Below are 20200 nucleotides of genomic sequence, written 5' to 3'. Positions count from 1 at the left end.
TTTACTCTCTCATCACTTGGTATTTCTCATCTCTACCGCCGTCGATTGCTATACTCGTATGATATGAAATGCTTGCATAGAATCTTCAACGGAACTCTCCGTACCAATGACCTTCTTCCTCTATTCTCAATTCGTGGCTCCCCTCCACCAACACGTAACTTGAGTCTGATGCAGAATCCAAATTTCCGTCTATCTCTCAACGTTTCCTATTCCATCAACTCCCCGCTATATTAAATTCCCTAACCATTCAGTATCCTTCCCTGGACCTCTCTTCCTCACTCACCGCGTTCACTCCTTCTTTAAACACCAGACAGTAATTTAGCCCCGTCTGTTTGCATATGTCCTCTCCGGCTATCTTACAACTGCATTGCCTTTCAGCCAATGTAAATGCCTTTGTGCTGTTTGTGCCTGCTGTGTTGACGAAATAAATTATCGTTGCACCATTGTACAGAATGTGTTCATCCAGAACCTATCTTAACAGGTAGAATATCAAAAATATTAATGACAATATTTAGCTCAATAATGCAAATTATTACTCCACATATCGCCAAACTGGTTCCTATATCGGTCTTCTCTCGTTTTCTGGCATTGTCATCAAATCAATACTACCACGAGATTAACCTTCGAAGCATTTCATTTTTCCAAAGCCGTAATAGAAAGGAAGAGAAAAATTAAATTTTGACAATATTTTCAATTTTAGTTTTCTCCGTAGGCAAAATAACTGTCGCGGTGTCCCGAGGTTCTTATCGGTCGACTGTTAAACAGTAAACTTTCGACATGAAAACTTGATTTCGAGTCCTCTGAATCCATTTTCATAACTTTCTTATTAATGCCTCCTTAACACATACTGTAAGTGTTTGAGTTGTTCTGGGGTGCTTCCATTGACTCAATCTATTTTCGTAAATATCTCTATTGTTTTTATCTTCGTACATTACATAAATTCAGAGGTGCAAATTTACAGATGAATTAAATCTAATCCCCGTCCCTTATACCACCCCGAGAGACCGGGTTCGAATCCTCGATTAGTTCGGATTTTTCAGTGCTATCCAAATTCCTACTTACTGGGGCGCTGTACGAAGAAAGCACTTCAAGTGAATTTGCCGTCCGTCGTATGCGATTTTCAAAATGTGTGACCCCTTTCGTTAGGAGTAGATTAATGCCAATCTTTCAGGTTTCTCTCCACCCTTCCTCCAATCCCTTACCATATTACCCACCTATCCCATCAATGTCGCAAAAGACCTAAGTTGTTGGATGATTCCACTAATAGCTAATAAAATTGCCGTTCCTCATAGTTTTTAAAAAGCATTTCGTTAGCAACGGCGATACTTTATAAGTGTCAGCTATCACGCTGACTTTAAGATCTCTCTTCTAAGATCTTAGAAGATTAAAAGATCTTAGAAGATCTAGATATTCTTCTAAGATCTTCTCTTCTAAGAATTTAAGATCTTCTAAGATCTCTCATTCGGCCGGCCTCGGTATCGGCGGAGTAACGTCCTCGCCTACCAATCCAGAGGTCGCGGGTTCGATTCCCACCTAGGTGGATTTTCCTCCACCTCGGGCTTGGTTGTATTTAATTGTCTTCAATGCAATGTCTGTAATTTAAGGGTTAGGTGGAAGAAGGGACTATTATAAGGCTCAATCACGTCCAATTAAGTCGATAAATAAATAATTCTACGCTCTAGTCGGGTGTTCCTCTGTGTTTTCTAATCGACTCATGAATCCTGTCTATTGTAAGACTGTTGTTGGGATGTTTCATTGATATTCCGTCCGATTTGTTATTTTTCACGAGGAAAAGATTCTGTTTTTTTCCATTCATCATATCGTTGCTGCAGTATGAGAACTGCTACAGCACTTATTTCCGATTCCATTATATACCCGACTATACTCTGACGTACCTGGTTTTCCAAACCGTAAAATATAATGCATTTCCACACCTTTCCTTAAAATTCAACTTGATAGCACTATATATTATTCACCAATATATTTATGTGTAATTTACAATTGTAATATAATCTTCAGCATATATGATGTACAAAGAAGTAAGACAATTAATACAACATACATTTACATACTATCTTTATCATATATGATGGTGATATGATCTGCATAATATACAATGGTTGTATAAATTAAAAATTTAACTATGGATACACTGCCAACAAGAATTATTGTCTTAAATATTCTACAAGTATGTAATATATAATTTTCTAGCATACCATATGAAAAGAAATGGCTGATCTCGCTAGCCTTGTTGAAATATATTTGGCAGAAAATATTTCAACATATGAATGGTTACTTTGGGAAAGATATCATAAATTGTGATTTCGTGTATCCTGAAAAATTACCAACTCGACGTGTTCCCCTTTGACACACCAATCCTTGTTAGAGTAGGGTTACGTCGAATTTGGGTTTCCTTCAATCAGTTCTGACCGCATTTCCTGAAAATTGAGTGTTTGAGAAATTACAATCATATCTCCCTAAATGAAATAAATGACCTCAGCTGTAGGCCACCTCCCCTAAAAGCTATGGTAATACTATTTTTGCCCTCCTGACAGATACTCGTTTCCTGAGGGGCCCTTCTCAGCACAACCGCCGAAGCAAACCCCCCAAACCTTCCCCTCTTTCCCGACGCCCTCTGACCTTATCCCTGCACCAAACCCTCCCTCCCACCCGCAAACCTTGAGGAACACGACCACCCACTCCCACAGCAACCCTCCCAGGAGCCTTCCAGACGTATCCGACCGGGGGCCGTCGTACATTTCCCTGGAGGGTGAGTGGAAGGGGTTATAGAGTGGTGTCCACTCGGGAAGTAAGGAGGGTCACAGACGAGTCAGCCATCCGGGCTGGGCCAAGGGTCTCCGAAGGTGGCCGTCCCGACCCCGCCGATGGCCCCGCGGAGTCGGTGGGCGATGATGCCGTCGGCGGTCAAAGAAGGTCGAGGTCCGGAGGTCTTTGCCAGCGGTGGCGGAGGTTCGCTGAAACTGAATCGACCAGAGACCACTGACCACCAACACGGGATGCAACCAGTGCAACTGTCACGCCGCTAAGGTGAGTGAACCGTGGGCTTTTACTACAACAGGAGTTGGTGACTATGGCAACGCAGCCGGAGTCGGTACGATCCAGGTTGCGATTGGCGTGGCGACCAGTGGAAACACCGAGTTTCAGTTGAAGGAAAATTGCAGGTTAAAGATGATTTTCTTATGCATAATTTACTTTACCAATTTTGTTCTCTGTGGATCTTAGACAAACGAGGGAAAACCAAAATGTGAGGCCTCCATTTTTTTTAGAAATAAAGTTGAAAGATGAGTTCCTTAACGACAGCTTAACGTCAACAACATGGCGATGAGGTGATATGACATAGGCTTACAATAGCTAATTCAACGCCTAAAAATGCATCGTCCGAAATGGCAATCATAGAAAATAACAGAGGAATATTTAAGGTTTTAAAATAATATCAGGGATCCATAGTAGGGGGGAATTAATTTTGTCTTTGGTGAAGGAGAACCTATCTTGATAAATTAAGATTACGTATTAAGATTCCTTAATAAGCCATCTTCAGGCCACCCACGGCCAAAATTTACTGAGAATACTTGTCGCTTATTTGAACGTTACACCGATTTCCACAAAGTTACGCCTGAAATCCTAAGATTATGAATAAAATATTCTATCCACTGAAGGTAGCAATAAAATAACAACAGTTGGTATTAATTTGGCTGTGGAAGTTTCACCGAATATCCATCCCCAAGACTATTTCTATATTGCTATCACTTCAAAGTACCTTAATTACTTCTTTTTGTGTGCTATCACTAAGTCTTGTGAAAAATTATTATTATTTTGTTTTGTTTTTTTACAATATGTTTTAGTGTTTTCAAATTTTTTATCCAAAATTATTTCTTGTCATTTTTTCTGATAGTTTTATCATGGAACGTTTGCTCATTTTTTGAACCATTTAAAACATTCTTTCCTCGCCATTTTAGTTCAATTTTTTTTGATTCTATAAATTAATTATTTCCTAATATTATTTTTATTTCCTTCTGATGGGGAGACACACAGCAATTCTCCAGAGTTGTTCTCACTTTATGTACATGACGGTCATGAGGCCACAATGATAAGGTTTCCTATACCGTTTACACTTGAATTGGGCTATGTCTCAGCACCACAGAATAGTGTAAAAGGCTTCCAAACCGTGGGAGTATCGTTTCAAGACGAGGATAGCATCCGAGGGTTATAAAAATGTCATCTAAGCCAATTCGACCACAGAGAGAAAAGGAGAGAGGGAGAGAGATACCTTAATATATTCTGTGCAGTGGGGTAAGGGTGGACGAATGTTTTAAGAGCGAAACGACAGCGGTTACCATAACTGCAAGATGAAACAAATAAATTATCGTTTTACTATTTCGTATAACATTCGCTTCCACGCTGCAATGGTTTCGATATGCGATCCTTACAAGGTGTTGAGCCAAGGTTGAAAATGACAGATAACGAATGGAGCGAATTATTCTTCTCAAAGATCACCTACCGTGCAGAATATAGTAAGTATTCGAGCGTGATATGCTCACTCCAACACTATGGTCCCATGTACTGACATGACTTATTTGTAGTCCAATATTTCCTTCTTCTGAAAGTAATCCTCAGCCAACTGACTATTCAACGCAGGACGACACGTCGGCTTACGTTTGCAAATGGAGTTATTACGCAAATAATCACATCGTCGAGCGTGAATTATTTTCTCATCAAAACGAACTCTACTTCCGTTAAAGTGTGTCTCCTTAACCTCGTGTCATTTTAGATGAGCAAATATTCCTCTGTCATATTCTTGGAAATGCCTTCATAAAATGTTGGTAATTATAATTAAAATATTACATAACAACTAAATACCACAATGCACATGCTAAAAAAATATTACAATGTTCAACTAAAAGAAAAATTGTTTACAGAAAAACGAATGTGCACTTCAGTACATAAATGACGAAATTAGATGCACGAGGTATTATCGAGTAAGAATGAACGAGTTCTTCGAAAAGGTAACATACTGCGATATGAATACACGGAGAAATGTAAGTTTGCGAATGAGAATATCTATGTTTACAGTAAAGAAACAATGCCTGATAAGAATAATAGCCATAATCGTGAAGGAGATTAGGAAAGTACAATCTCCTCAAGGCAAATAATATTACAACTAAGGTAATGGTCCGTAGTCGGAGTAGGAAAGATAGCATTCAAAGTAAGACTAGAGGGAAAGACACACTGGAACAAGTGGACGAGTTTAAGAGAGTGTTTCATGAAAACTAACATACTCGTATGAAGTCTCCCCTTTCTGAGGATGTGAGGCGTGGACGAAGATGGGAGGAGGGGCAGAGGAGAGGACTTTAAGGGGGTGTAAATTTAGCATGAAAATGAAAAGAATAGACGAGAGTGACGAATTAAGAAATCCTTTGAAGTATGGATGAATCTGAAGAAGCCTATGGAGAACACTTCAACAAGAAGAAGAGGGAAACGGAGAGGTAGGAGCGATGATATCTCTCAGTGCAAAGAGTTAAAAAGGAATGAAGATATCAGGAACGTTTGCGATGCGACGAAAGATTCCTAGAAATGATAACCTGAATTTACTAAAAAAACTGAATTACTTCAGATGGAAAACAGTAAAAAAAATTTGATAATATTTGTCAAAGTAATTGTACATTATATATCCTCGAAATATTCCACTGGGGGCTCCCAAAGTAAAATGAAGTTTCGCATTTGCATGTTTACAAGTTCAAACTTCGATTCGGTTAAAGAAAGAGTGTCCCATTAAGTATTTATGGAAGGATCGGATCGCGTGGGATCTTTTTGGGACGGCAGTGCCAAATAGTTCTCGTAATCGTTCCACAGGGGGAGAGAGAGAGAAGAGAAAAAAATATACATGTTCCTCCAGTAGCGATTCTCCGAGTGCCGCGGCAGGGAAAACGCCCGAATGAAAACGGTGGACCTTGTGTTCTCGCGGCGATACCATTACGCGTGCGGTCGACGTGATGGCAGTAAAATATTGCGCGTGAAGAGGCGACGCCCGTTCCTGCAGATCCGACCTCTCAACCACCTCCCCATCCTCTCTGCTGATCCGACAAGGCGGAATCGAGCAGATAACAAGTACAAAAATATTTCCTTGACCGGGACTTGAACACCGGATCTTTCGATGCTCTAAACTGCAAATTTTTGCACTAGTGATTTTCCTGATTCCGCCTTCCCCACTTGTCCTGTAATGTACTCGCCTTCCCCACTTGTCTTCTAATGTACTCCGATTCCGTTTTCCTTATATCTATTTCCACATGAATGAATATTTGTTCGCCAAGTGGCGGGATTTCGTGTTTGAATGTGTGTGTGTATGTATGTATGAATATATATATATTTATTTATTATATATTAATATATGCACACGGAAAGGAACTGGCCCCCATACCCTGGTGTGAATTTCACACGCCGTCGGGCTTAGTACCGGATGAACTCTACCATCACCTACCGAACCGACCTACGGGTTGATTACTTTATTTATGGTTATATATACATACATATATATATATACATATATATATATATATATATATATGTATAAATATACACACATAAGGAACTTTATGCGATTTTTCAGAAAGACAAAGGCTTACCGTAATATGTTATTAATAGACTCCAGTTTCTCAAACATCAATCGGGCTTAGCTTTAATTCATAAACTGCGCGTAGCACAGATAAGAAATGGGCTAGTTCACCGTAGTAGTATTCTCTGTCGTGTATTCCCGGACAGAAAAAAGGAAATAATTACAGAAATGTAATCCTGCAGCGTTTAAGACATTTATGGTGTCTATTCAATTCGTTATCGTACGAGTATATGTGCATTTTTATTGGCAAGAGAGAGCTATGGACGGTTATGTTTAAGCAAACATGTGCGTATTATATTTCCGTCGCTGTCTAAATAATCAATTGCGCGCGAAGAGTAAGATACTGGTGATATGAAAATATGACGAAGACAGTTAAGGAATGAGTTTTTGCCGAAACACAAGTAAATTAAACCAGGAACTATTATGGGCCAGGATGTTTTGTGAGCCACTTCCTTGTGGGACGCCGGACGTTGGTTCTTCCTCAATTTATCTCATTTCATCAACCATTGTTTCTTTTTAAAGTATCAGAGTCGTTTCTCTTTAAAAAAAATCACAAGTATCAGTTTCCATGGCAACAATAGAGATTGTTATGGTATTCTTTTACACACATAATGGCTTGAATCAGGAACGGAATTTTCCGCGCGCACATTCAGATAGCATATATATATATATACTAAAAACACATACGTAGTAGGTATATACGTAGATGTGACCTATCAAGGAGTTTCGTCTCTTTCTCCTTGCGTTCCACCGACGCGGCATTTCTTCTGCTCTCTGTCGTACCTCTTCGTCAGTCACCCTATCTTCCAAAGATAACATCAAGAAACTCCTAGGGCACCACATCTCAGAGGCCTCAATTCTCCTTCTTCGAGCTGAGACAAAGAATCCATATCTCACTTCCGTGCATTAGTAAGTTCCTCGCGAAGGTCATGAGGAGATTTTTTCTTCTTTGGTCTTCCTTCCGGGATAGGTAGAGTCACAAGAAATGTACCATTTTAAGTTATTTCAGGAAAATTAATTTTTTCAAACTAGTTTTCTCCATTCTGTCGTCTATCCTTACATACGTACTTCCTTCGTCCCTGTCACATTCAAAATATTTTTCCCATTCGTTCTCTTCTACAGTTTTAATTAATAATAGTCTTCTTCTTCAGTTTTAATTCCCTCTTATCCCCTTAAAGCTTCTATTTTTATGCCCTTCTTAATTTGTCCTCTGTCCTATGTACTCCTGCTCTTCCCTTCAATTATGTTCCTAACAAATTTATTGTGCCTCAACGTGTGCCCTATTCATCTAGTTATTCTTTGCCGTAGAATTCTCTCCATGAAGATTCCTCTCTTCTTGACTTAAGAATGCTCTTCGGTGACGCAAAAATATATAATAACATTGATTACGACATTTATAATTCTAATGATGATGGCCGTGCCGTCGAAACGTCAAAACTACGTATGTGAGTGTCCTTTCTTGGTTTCTGTATTGTTTTAATCAATTTTTTATACGCACACACACACACAGACACACACACACACACACTCACACACACACACACACATATATATATATATATATATATATATATATATATAAACCATAACACAGTAATCGACCCGAACGTCGGTTTATTAGGTGATGGCAGAGATCACCCAGTACTCAAAGCCCTATACGGCGTGTGAAATTCACACATCAGTGTAGGGGGCCCTGTTTTACCCCTGTGACGTACAGATTACAATTCCTTTAAAAAAAGTTTTTCTCAAGCTTCTACAACCTTGAAATCGTCTTTCATCTACATGTAGAAATTTACACAGATTTACATAAATGCTCCCTATTCATGTGGCTTTTTATGATACTCCTCATCTTTGACAATTTCATCTGCAAAAGTCTATCATTTCTTCCCTCAAATAAATTACGCTTCATCACTATCTTTGTGGTTCAACTCTCATCCTCACCCTGAACATGATCAGCCCTCTCTCTGATGCACTCGTATCAGTGTGCTGAGTGTTTAAAAAATTTTGTAACGGATCGCAGGCGATTGTATGCTGGCCATCATGGTCTTTTGTTGGGGAAGAATATTACCTTTTCAGGATACTTAATGCGGGTCATGGGGCATTACGAGGTTTAAGTTTCACTTGTGGCATGCTGGCGAAAACGTGCCAAAACTTACCCTCGTGGCCACTAACAGGTATAATTTGCACGTGAATTGGGTATAGTGTTAAGGGTGGCAAAGCATATCCATCGGATACTATCAAACGTATCCTCACATTCAAACTTAAGGAGTAATAGCTATTAAAAATGGCACGTTTCACAAATTAAAAAATAATATTGTTAGACATCTACATATGTTTGCGGAAGATGACAAATTAGATTCTCAAAGGAATTGTGCAGGTTAAGTATGCAGTGTGTATTATTAATTTATTGTTGGAAATTTTACAGGACCACAGTAAAAATTTCGCACGTATTCCACACACATGCATTATAATCATCATTAGATGAGGAAAAGGAAAAAGCTAACCTATTCTATAATGAACGTAGAGGAGAGGGAAAAAAGCGGAAGGAAGAAAACAATAAGTTCAGAGAAGCGACCCGACTGTGCAACTGCTGCAAGGATAGGGGTAAAGGCAATATATAGTAGGTATTTATTGACACGGGGCACTTCAGGGACACCAACTATTTTCAAAATATCTACTTCAAGAGCGTTCAGCTCACCTCAGTTATTACTGGAGCGTAAAACGTTTAAATCCAAATCACTAGAGTGGTGACAGTTTAAAATCATTTGGCAAAATTGGTCTCAAGTCGAAAATATTTTTACCAACAAGAATGCGATACAATATAATGGATTACCTTTCAATAAATTATAATGTATTAGCACCAAGTTCCAAAGTAGAGAGTTTTTTATTATTTTTACGGATATTCTATCGGTTAAGGTCGGTTTTAAATGGACACAGATCATTATGTGTGTGTGTGTGTCCATATATATATATATATATATATATATATATATATATATATATATATATATATATATATATAATTTAATGTGTGGATTTCATACGCCGTCGGGCTTAGTACTGGGTGAACTACTAAACCGACCTTCGGGTTAATTACTGTGTTATATACATATATGCGAGTGTCTATATGAGTATCTGTTTGTATATATTTTCATACACATACGATATAAACATATGTGTGCCGGTATATATATATAAAAAATATATATATATATATAATATATATATATATATATATATATATATATATATATATATATATATATATATATATATATATGTGTGTGTGTGTGTGTGTGTGTGGGTTGCGGTAGTCGCGCGTTGGACTATTGACCGGAGGGTCCCGTGTTCGATTCCTGGGCAAGAAACTCTGGGCACCTGCAGCTTCACCCAAGCTAGTGATTTTTCGAGTGTCAGATCTTTCTGGGAACCATAACCGGCACAGGGAAAGGAACTGGCCCCCCTACCCTGTTGTGTGAATTTCACACGCCGTCGGGCTTAGTACTGGGTGAACTCCACCATCACCTACCAAACCGACCTTCGTGTTGATTACTGTGTTTATAGTTATATATATATAAATATTTCTATATATAAATACATAGATACATATGTATTCATATACATACATAGATACATATGTATTCATATACATATATATATATATATATATATGTATTTATATTATATATATACACACACTCATAGGTTTCAGTTTCGGTCGCAGATGCAGCTTAATTGTTGCTAACATTTCAACCCATTAATTACACTCAGCTGACTTATTAGTAGTATCTCCATATCATAATATAGCTTTTTATGCCACGAATAACAAAAACCCCTTCACTTCTGTCGGGGGTCCCGAAACAATTTTCTTTCTTCATCTCTCTCTTTCACTCCATCTTCGAAATCCATTTCGTCTAAATTTGATCTCAACTGATTTTCGAGTCGAGTCAAAGAACGGAAGATTTTCTCGCAAATTCATTCTCCCTAGCTCCGCCTCTACACCCGTCATTCCGAAAAGTGGACCTTGCCGATATACTATACATATCTCCCCTCCTTTTAACGCGGTCCCGTTCGAGTCGACGCGACGGAACGGACCGGCCGCCGTAAATATCGTTGGTTATTTCCCACTACTCGCTCCCGATCCTCCTACCCTATACCATTTACCGCCACTCCGCCGGGTGTCATATCTTTTAATAAAGTGATCGGTCGGGTGGGGGTCGCGTGTTTATTTATTGGAGCGACGGCTATCTTGTTATCTCCTCGCGCTATCCGAAAATCTTCCCTACGAATGGATTCGCCGACCGTGCACTCAAGGAGTTGGACATACGGACCACATTTATTATTATGAGTAATAAACCGATCAAGTTAGCCAATCAGCCAAAGGGTTGAATCATTACTGAGAAGATTAGAAAATTAGTGCGACTGATATGGGATAACAATTGTTTTAAACAAACTGAGGTTTATGCGGTTTTAAATAAAGTTGCTCTTAAACTAGAGTAGTTGAAGCAATTTACCTATCTCGAAATTTTTTGAACCAAGGTGGCCAATATAATGGAGGAATAAGAAGAAGAATTGTGTGAAGCAAAGAAGCTTTTACAACGAGGAGGGAGTTGATGACAGGGACAGAGATTTTACGAAAATGCTGGTCGAAATTTTGATATGGGGCGTAGTTATGTACGGCGTCGGAAACAAGGTCATTGAAGAAAGACTTAAGGCTTTAGATTGGAGTCTTTTGAGATAATGTGGGTGCGGAGAAGGATCGAGAAGGTGAGATGGACCAAAAAAAGGAAAACAAATGAGGAAATGTTAGGTATGGTGGGCGAGGGGATCAAATTTCTCTCTCTCCACTCAGTCTTCCCACATTCTCTGAATATCCTACCTCCACTAAATCTCTCATTTATCCCCTAATAGCACATAATAACTTCAGCCGTCTGTCGCTCACCGTAATATATACTAAAACGATTTGATGTAGTGTTATCATAACTGTTGGTTATTTATATCTGATAGTGTGATCATCCCGAAGCTCAATTATAAATCCTCGAAAATCCCACCTTTGATCTCCCAAGACCATATTTTTAATCAGATCACTCAATTAAAATGAAATGAAGTAATTGGCTTTGAAATTCCACGCACTTTTTCTGAGGAATTTACAAAGTCAATAATTTCATTTCAATAATTTGTTTAACTTCCATAAAGTAACGCTGGAGACAAATTTATATAGAAAAAAAAAAAAAAAAATATATATATATATATATATATATATATATATATATATATATGTATATAGCAGTATTTAAAGGAGGCGACCGACAGCTGAGGTCATTTGCACCATAGGGGATGGACAGGAAAGGATGAAGGGTAGAGAGAAACCTGGCGTCAGCGATAGCCTACTCTTTACGTCTTTACGGAATGCGCCAAGGGGTCCTCAGCTTAACGTCCCATCCGACGGACGGTGTATTCACGCAAAGTGCCCTCCACAAAGCACCTCAAGCAGGCATCGAGATACCCCTGAAAAATATTCAACACCGCCGGGATTTGAACCCGAGCCCTCTCGGTGGGAAGCCAGTACGATGGCTACCGCACCAATCCCGATCCCCATATATTTATATATATTTATATATGCATATATATATATATATATATACATACATACATATATATATATATATATACATACATACATATATATATATATATATATATATATATATATATATATATATATAATGGAATTATAAAGTCAATAGTTTCATTTTATTTCAATATATTATGTAAATTCCATAAAATTACGCCGGAGACAACAGATCAGATCACTCTAGCCTACGCCCGGTCAAACCCTACCAGTATTGAGATGCGGACCCATGGGAATGCGTGTATCTACTGGGGGACGTCGTTGTGTAAATCGACACAAACAGAATGGAAAGTGAAGATAAAATCCCGTATTTTAAAATTCTACAATGAATGCATTTTATCGTGTTCTATAAAAGTTCTGGTTTGAAAAAACGATTAACTGAAAGAACAGCAAGGACTAAGGATACGTATATCTACAAAGAGAAGAATCTCTTGAGGGAAACCAATATCAGTTGCCACGCAGCATTGGAGCAATTAATAAGGAAGGTCTATACGCTGTAGAATGCGTGTTCTCGGTGAATTCGATAAGAGTGGAAGAGATGGGGAAGAAAGGGAGAAATGTTCGAGGAAAACATTCGGTGCCGTTGAAAATAGAACGAGGGGATTTGAGACGACGAAGACATTCCCAAGAAAAAAAACACGGAAAAGATTTCGAATAAAATTAGGAAAACAAGAGAGTTGATTTCTTTGGACACATAATGAGGGTGGACAACACTAAACAACAAGGAACTCACAAAATTATTTTTCAGTCTTGTTTACAAGAGAATAAAATACAAACAGTGGACATACAGAATAAGATAAGACGTTGACGGAAGGGTTGAATAGCAAAGAGACTTTTTTGGCGAAACTTAACACTAACCATAAGATATTGCACCTACGGCAAACCGAGGGCAAAGAACAAATGAAAATTGAACTTCGATATGTCAAAGAGCCTCTGGTGAACAGCGATACCTCTAGTTAAGAGAAATTGGAACCTTGTGGAAAAAAATTCATAGCTCAAAACTCGATCATCGCAAGTGAAGTTTCCGACAGATTCACGCGTGTGGAAATAAGCGAATTTTTTTTTCGGCGATATACATGATTGATGTCAATCGAAAATCAGTTTTTGTTTAAAAACAAAGATAAATAAAAAATATATGTGTATAAACAAAAATATTCTGATGCATAAAATAAAATCAATTAAAAAAGTATACTGAAGATCTTCCTAGGCGACGAATAGAGCGAAACAGGGCGATCATAGAATCTTAAAGAAATTCATTGATATTTACATTTGTGATTCGATTTACGATTTATTGAAAATTTACATTTGTGATTGAATTGGATGGAAAGAATTACAAGCCACGTGGGTTGAAGTCTGTCGATAGGATAATTGGAAATTTTGAAAAAAAATAAACAAAGGAAAACAAAACGCAACTATTCCAACGCGAAAAATTAATTTTCACGACCAAAATCTAAAAAAAAAAATATATAACTTCCTAGAAGCCTGTCGTACTTATCGGTCGTGGGGGAAATATTAAGTTTTAGGATTATCGAAAATAGTTTCAGATTCGTTTAACAAATATGGCGGGAAAAAAAACACAAGGAACACCAAGGGAATCCAAAATTGTTCAAGTCGAATTTCGAGAAAATTCGACTCCATTAGAAAGTCGAATCAAGACGAGAATTAGACGAATATTAGATTACTTACACATAAGGATACGCCCAAGAACACGGACTTATTGTAGCGTAATTTTGTTCACGCAATTGTTCGCCGCACCGAATCCAAGATAGAGACAGAGCAGAGGCGTATACGATACGAAATGAGGCAAGCGGAGGGATACAGGGAAACGTGTCATCGGATGAAAATCGCCCGGATTCTCTTCAGGCCAGTTCAAAGTCAAGAAAAAAGGGTTTTTAATTAAAACAACATGGATAAAAATGCGATAAATTAACTCTTTTTTCAAATCCAAATACTTATTGCAGCAGTTGGATAGTTTCTAAAAAATTTTTCAGCAAACACCGCAAATGCCTACGACCAATCGCAGGTGAGTTAAAATATCAAAATCCTACCCCAGCGAACTGAATTTAAGGAAACTACGTACGCTGAAAACATTATATGAATAAAAATATTGCAACTCTCACACGGAGGGGATGATTGTAGCATCGCATTATATTTAATAAGGGGAGAAAAGAACATGGAGTCTACGGAAATTTAATTTCCGATCGGACCCAACTGCTAATCCTATTTTCCATACTTATCTACGCAGTCGCAACAGTGGATAACATCCTGTAACGTAAATTTTCACTTCATGAAAGCAAAACGTTATGGAAGTCTAAATAAGCACAAATTACCCAAACGGCTGGCCACTCTTCTGCAAAACGCATCCCTGAAGACCAGCAGGACAAGAGATATGGATTGAGATACCGGGGGTTAAGTGAAAAGTTATCCGCCTGACACAGAGATGACGTTCCAATCAGAGAAAAATTATGATTCATGCCCGAGTGCACGTATCATTAGTGCGCAAGGCAATTTTTAAATTGCTCTTTTAAGCAGTTTGTCTGCACGTATTGCTGCAGTAGGCATCTTTCGTGTTTTTCATTAAAATGGAAAAACTTAATTTCGTGCGGTCATAAAATTCTTCGTTTTGGATGCTTTAACCCCTGAGAAAATCCAACCGAAGTTGAAAAAAGTATACGGGGACTCCTGATGCTCCTTTAATGTCAACCGTTAAAAAGAGGGCAGCTGAATTTAAACATAGTCGCACATCCCTCGAAGTAGACCCACTATATGAAGGATGGCCGAAAAGCGCCACCACACCGGAAACCATCGAAAAGTTGCACAATATCGTGTTGTACGATAGGCGAGTGAAGCTGAGTGAGATAGCTGAGGCCGTATGGATATCAGAAGAAAGGGTGCGAAACATCTTGCGCATAGAATTTTGAGATGCGACAGCTCTGCCCAAGGTGGGTGCCGAATTTGCTGAATGCCGATCGAAATCAAATGCGCAAACGATTTTCGCAGCATTGTTTGGACCGATTCTAGAGCGAACCGCCCGATTCTGTGCGGCGACTTGTCACCATGGATGAGACATGGGTCCATCACAACACGCCAGAGACGAAACAGCAGTCAAAGCAGTGGGTGGAAGCCGGTGGTTCGGCGCCAAATGCTAAAGTTCGCGAGAAGAGGTCTGGCTTGAAGAATTAAAAAAATCATCTTTTACTAGGAAAACCTACTGTCACCTACTCACAAACGTGCGTTGGCGATGGGAAAACTACGGGAATCGGGGGTACCATTTTATCGCCCCCCCTATTGCCCTAATTTAGCACCATCAGGCTTCCATCTGTTCCCAAACTTGAAAAAAATTTGTTTTTGGGAAGCGCTTCCCGTCCAATGACGAAGTACTCGACTTCAAACAAAAATACGATTCTGATTCTTAAGATTGTAACGATTAAAGGAGAAAAAGGGTAGGTGCGGCGTGATACTCAACTATTTTTGATGAATTTGACTTGGCAGAGGTCTAAAAGGTCCTATTTTGAGTTTCATGTGGAGAGCACACAGTTCACCGTTCGTCGAATGGAACGTTAAAATCTTGTTACCCCTTGGCGCCTTTATTTTTATGGAGATTACGCTGATTGCGTCGTTTCGGGCTCCTCTCTCTTTATCTCTCTATCCAATCCTCACTCATAATTCCCTAAAAATACCCTACCGCTTGAATCCGAATTACTCACCTATACCCTTAGAAAGGCTATTGGTCGTCTCCTCTGATGGCAACTCTCACTATAATGGTGGTGATGAAATATACGGATGGATACTCACTAAAAGTATAATTAAACATAATATTCTCTACCGGACATGAATCTGTCTACGCTGTGTCCAAATCAAAACCTCGTTTAAAATTCAAAGCCCCACCTAACACCTCACCAAATAAAAACTCTCAAACCTTGCATTACAATTACCCATTCTCACCAAAAATCCCCACAATTTCTGTCTCCCTCATTTATTCCGAAATATCTATTCAAAACCTGCCCCTACTTCATCTACTCAACATTCAAACCCTCCATCATAGTCTTCAACATCCCACTGCCAACCCCAAAATGCTCTGCACCCACCTTATCCTGCCTCCTCTGAATTCCTCCCAAAGAATTCCTCTCTCGTCCTCTCTAACCATGCCTAGCACTTCTCCGTTTCTTTTCCGTCCATTAAACTCTTTCCGTCCTTCTCGACACCCACATTTAAAAAAAAAGCCTCCAATCTACGGCTATCATCTTGCCTCAATGACCATTATACTCCACCAAGATGCTTAAACATTCGCTCAAATGGAAGGAAGCTCATGATAAATGGGCTGTCGTTGAAAGAGTTTTGTTTCGCGATGTGAATTACTATTAATGGGAGAGAGACCAGTTCCATGAACGAATATTTTGAGATAAATTCAGGTCGCCATAGCCAACGCCGGATATGCCATTACTCAGCACTCGTCTCCGTTGAACTGGATCAGGAAATGTTTCTAGATTGAATAATAGCGTCACGTGACTGATGATTCAGGAGGCTGGGTAGTTGGAAGTGTGGATCTTTGGACTTCTGGGTTGGATTTTTGAAGACCCGGGTTCGATTACTGGTGACGCATTCGGACATTGTTTTTTTACGTTCACGCTATGTAACGATAACTTTTCAGACGTGTTTACTTCCCGAGTGATTAACGATTACCTCTTGGGGATATTGTACTTTTACAGCAATTCGTTACAGTTACTGTACACGTATTTTCTATACTCCCGATACGTATCGATTAATTATCATGATTTTTTTGATTATCCCTATAGTTAATATTCAAGCATTTTCGCTTATCGATATGTACCGATTACTTTTCATAAACCTTAACTCTCCCAAAATTTAACGTTTTTTAGTTTTTACCTACTCACCCGTTACTTAAAATTACTCTTCACTAACTTATACTTACGTAACGTATATGTAACGACTATGTTTCAATTATTTTTCACTCTCCCGATTGATAACCATTGCCTTTCAGGTAAATACCTACTACTCTCTCTCTCTATACATGACAATTACTTTGAAGGCATTACTTTGCTTCCTCTCGATACGTCACCATTAATTTTCAGTACATTTTATTCTCGCGATTCGTAACAACCAATTTTAAGAAATGACTACTCTCCCGATGCATAACAATTACACATAATTTTTTTTATCAAACACGCACGACGACTCGCACATTCCGCCGTCCAAACCTCCTCCCGTCTTGGGTTAAATTGAAAATTCATTTCGTATTAGGACGAGGGGCATGATGGGATGGACAAGGAGACTAATTTCGCAGGGTTTTTCACAGGTCAAGCGATATACTATGCGAAATGATAATCGATTCGTAGTCATACCGATACGTTTTTACTTATATCGATCGGAATGGCACTCATGTTACTCGATCGAAATTGTCCTCTCTCGCCCTTGTTAAACCTATTATGTAATAAGGATCGCGTTGAAAGTGGACGGTAATCACGTGTGGTGCCCATTATCGGAAAAATGAGGTGGAGCTTGAGGGTGCCAGGACGTCCATTCATGAAATTCATCTCGAGAGCTTAATGGCAATCTTAATGCGTTGTAATAAAAGAAAAAAATGTTTCCCGATTTTCCACTTTGGGGGATAAAAATATATTTTGACCTGTTTTTAGTTTTAGTGTCAGTTAATGTTAGCCACTTCTAGGGTGTGTGGCACAGCAGGGGGTGATCACATAACAGACAACCCTTAACCATATCACCTTACCCTTCTCGCGCGGTCGGACAAACGTTGATTTATTCTGATCACTGATATCGTTCGTGATAAAAATGACACCTTAAATCTATCTCTTGTGTAATTAATCTCAATAATTTTATTGGAATGATCTCTCCACCAGTAATGCGTAACGGATAATAACACATTTTCAACGTCATTGCTCAAGTTTTTCGATGTTTCCATATCAGCGTATTATTGGGGTGTCGGGATGGTGCGGTGGCTAACGTATTTGTTTCCCACCCAGAGGGCCCGGGTTAGAATCCTGGAGGCGACAGATCTTTTCTAGCTTTATCCCGATCCCTACTTGAGGTGCTTTGTGGAGAGCACTTTCAGTGATTACGCAGCCCGTCGGATGGGACGTTATACTGCGGACCCCTAGGCGCCTTTCGACAAGAGTAGGCTAACGCCGAAACCGGGTTTCTTTCCACCCTTCCACCTTTCCTATCCATCCCTAATGGTGCAAATGACCTCAGCTGTCGGTCGCCTCCCCTAAAACTACTTCCGCTACAGAGTATTATTAGTGTATGTGCTGACCTATCGTTATCTTTTTTTCTTTGGTAATACGCGAACTTAAGCATGGTGTAAAAACGATGATTTTCATAATCACGTATTCCGTGCACTTATAATGGTGATTTTGGCGTAATTTCAGCTCTCAATGGCTAAGCATACCAATGTAACGTGACAGTGTTACCAATGTAACGTGACAATCCCTCTCTCTGTGTTTATTGGATGAGTACCCTGATACAAGGATACAAGAGGTTCGTCGACTTCTCGGAACATCTACTATTAACAAAGTTTCAATTTTTTTAGAAATACGCCATGGAATTAAATCCCATGAATGAAGATTCAATTCTTCCATTAAAAATTGATACTTGAGCACAACAAATATTCCAAAGAAGCAATATCACCCATACTAGAACAAACAATTAATTTTCACGACCATACTATAATGATCCCAGTGAACATTGCTGTAATAGTTGGATACTTGATAGTATCATTAACATGAAATAAGCAAACATATCGGAACCTTCTTAGGTAATCAAAAGATAGAGACGACCTGAACAGTTGTTTTACCGCTATTTGTTCTAATTATAATCACCAAACTATCCCTACTACTTTTATACTTAATGCACGAAGTAAGATAACCATCTGTCACACTAAAAACAATTGGACACCAATGATACTGAAGTTGTGAATATTCAAGACTTCAACCAAATTGAATTTGTTTCGTATATACTACCTTGATCAAAAAGTTCCCGGAATAACCACCGTGTGGCGCTCCCATCGTTCCGATTTGAGTTCTGTTTTTTTTGTTAAATTGGTACATCTGTTGTTGATATTCCCTTTAAATCTTAGTGTCATAACTTGACATTTGCAAAAGTTACGTAGCCAAGAGTACATCTATCTCTGTGTGTGTTGGCGATTTTTTACAATTTCAGAAATGGATTTAAATTTGCAACAACGAACTTGTATTAAATTTTGCGTAAAAAACGGATTTAGTGGCGCACGGACGTTGGAAATGTTGGAAAAGAGTTTCGGCAACGATTCTCTAAAAAAAACGGTCGTTTACCAGTGGCACGAGCGGTTCAGAAGTGGTCGTGAGTCAATCGAAGATGATGAACGCAGTGGCAGACCATCGACATCGAAAGTCGGTGAAAAAATTGATAAAGTAAAAGAAATGTTGGTCAATAACCGCAAATTAACCATCAGAGAAATAGCGGAGGACTTGAACATTGCCTATGGATCCGCCCAAGACATTGTGGTTAATGATTTGGGTTTCCGTCGTGTAGCAGCAAAGTTGGTGCCAAAAGACCTCAATTTCATGAAAAAAAGAGACCGTGTTGACGTCGCAAAAGACATGATTTGCGAGGCTGAATCCGATCCCACATTCATCAAAAGGATCATTACTGGAGACGAGACGTGGGTTTATGAGTACGACACGCAATCCAGACATCAGGCAAGTGAATGGCGTTCACCAAATGAGCCGAGACCAAAAAAACCACGTCGTTTTCAGTCAAAAAAGAAGGCAATGCTGACGGTTTTCATGGATTAAAACGGTGTAGTGCATCATGAATTTTTGCCAGAAGGCCAGACAGTAAACAAAGAGTATTATTTGGGCGTTATGAGACGTTTGCGTGAAGCAATTCGCCGAAAGAGACCAGAAATGTGGGCAGAAAAC

General features: G+C 39.0%; 1 protein-coding gene across 1 annotated transcript in view; it reads left to right on the top strand.

Moving 5' to 3' along the window:
- Window positions 1–2879: 2879 nt before the first annotated feature.
- LOC139697077 (noggin-2-like) overlaps window positions 2880–20200 on the top strand; it is a 216810-nt gene continuing 199489 nt past the window's right edge. The window contains exon 1 of the mRNA XM_071595883.1: window positions 2880–3048. The gene's annotated coding sequence lies outside the window, so the exon portion shown is untranslated. The remainder of the gene's footprint in view (window positions 3049–20200) is intronic.

This window comes from Hetaerina americana, unplaced genomic scaffold, assembly GCF_022747635.1.
Source record: "Hetaerina americana unplaced genomic scaffold, ioHetAmer1.1.p SCAF_1, whole genome shotgun sequence".
Taxonomy (NCBI): domain Eukaryota; kingdom Metazoa; phylum Arthropoda; class Insecta; order Odonata; family Calopterygidae; genus Hetaerina; species Hetaerina americana.
Note: the sequence above shows the minus strand (reverse complement) of the source record. Positions and strands in the feature narration are given on the sequence as shown.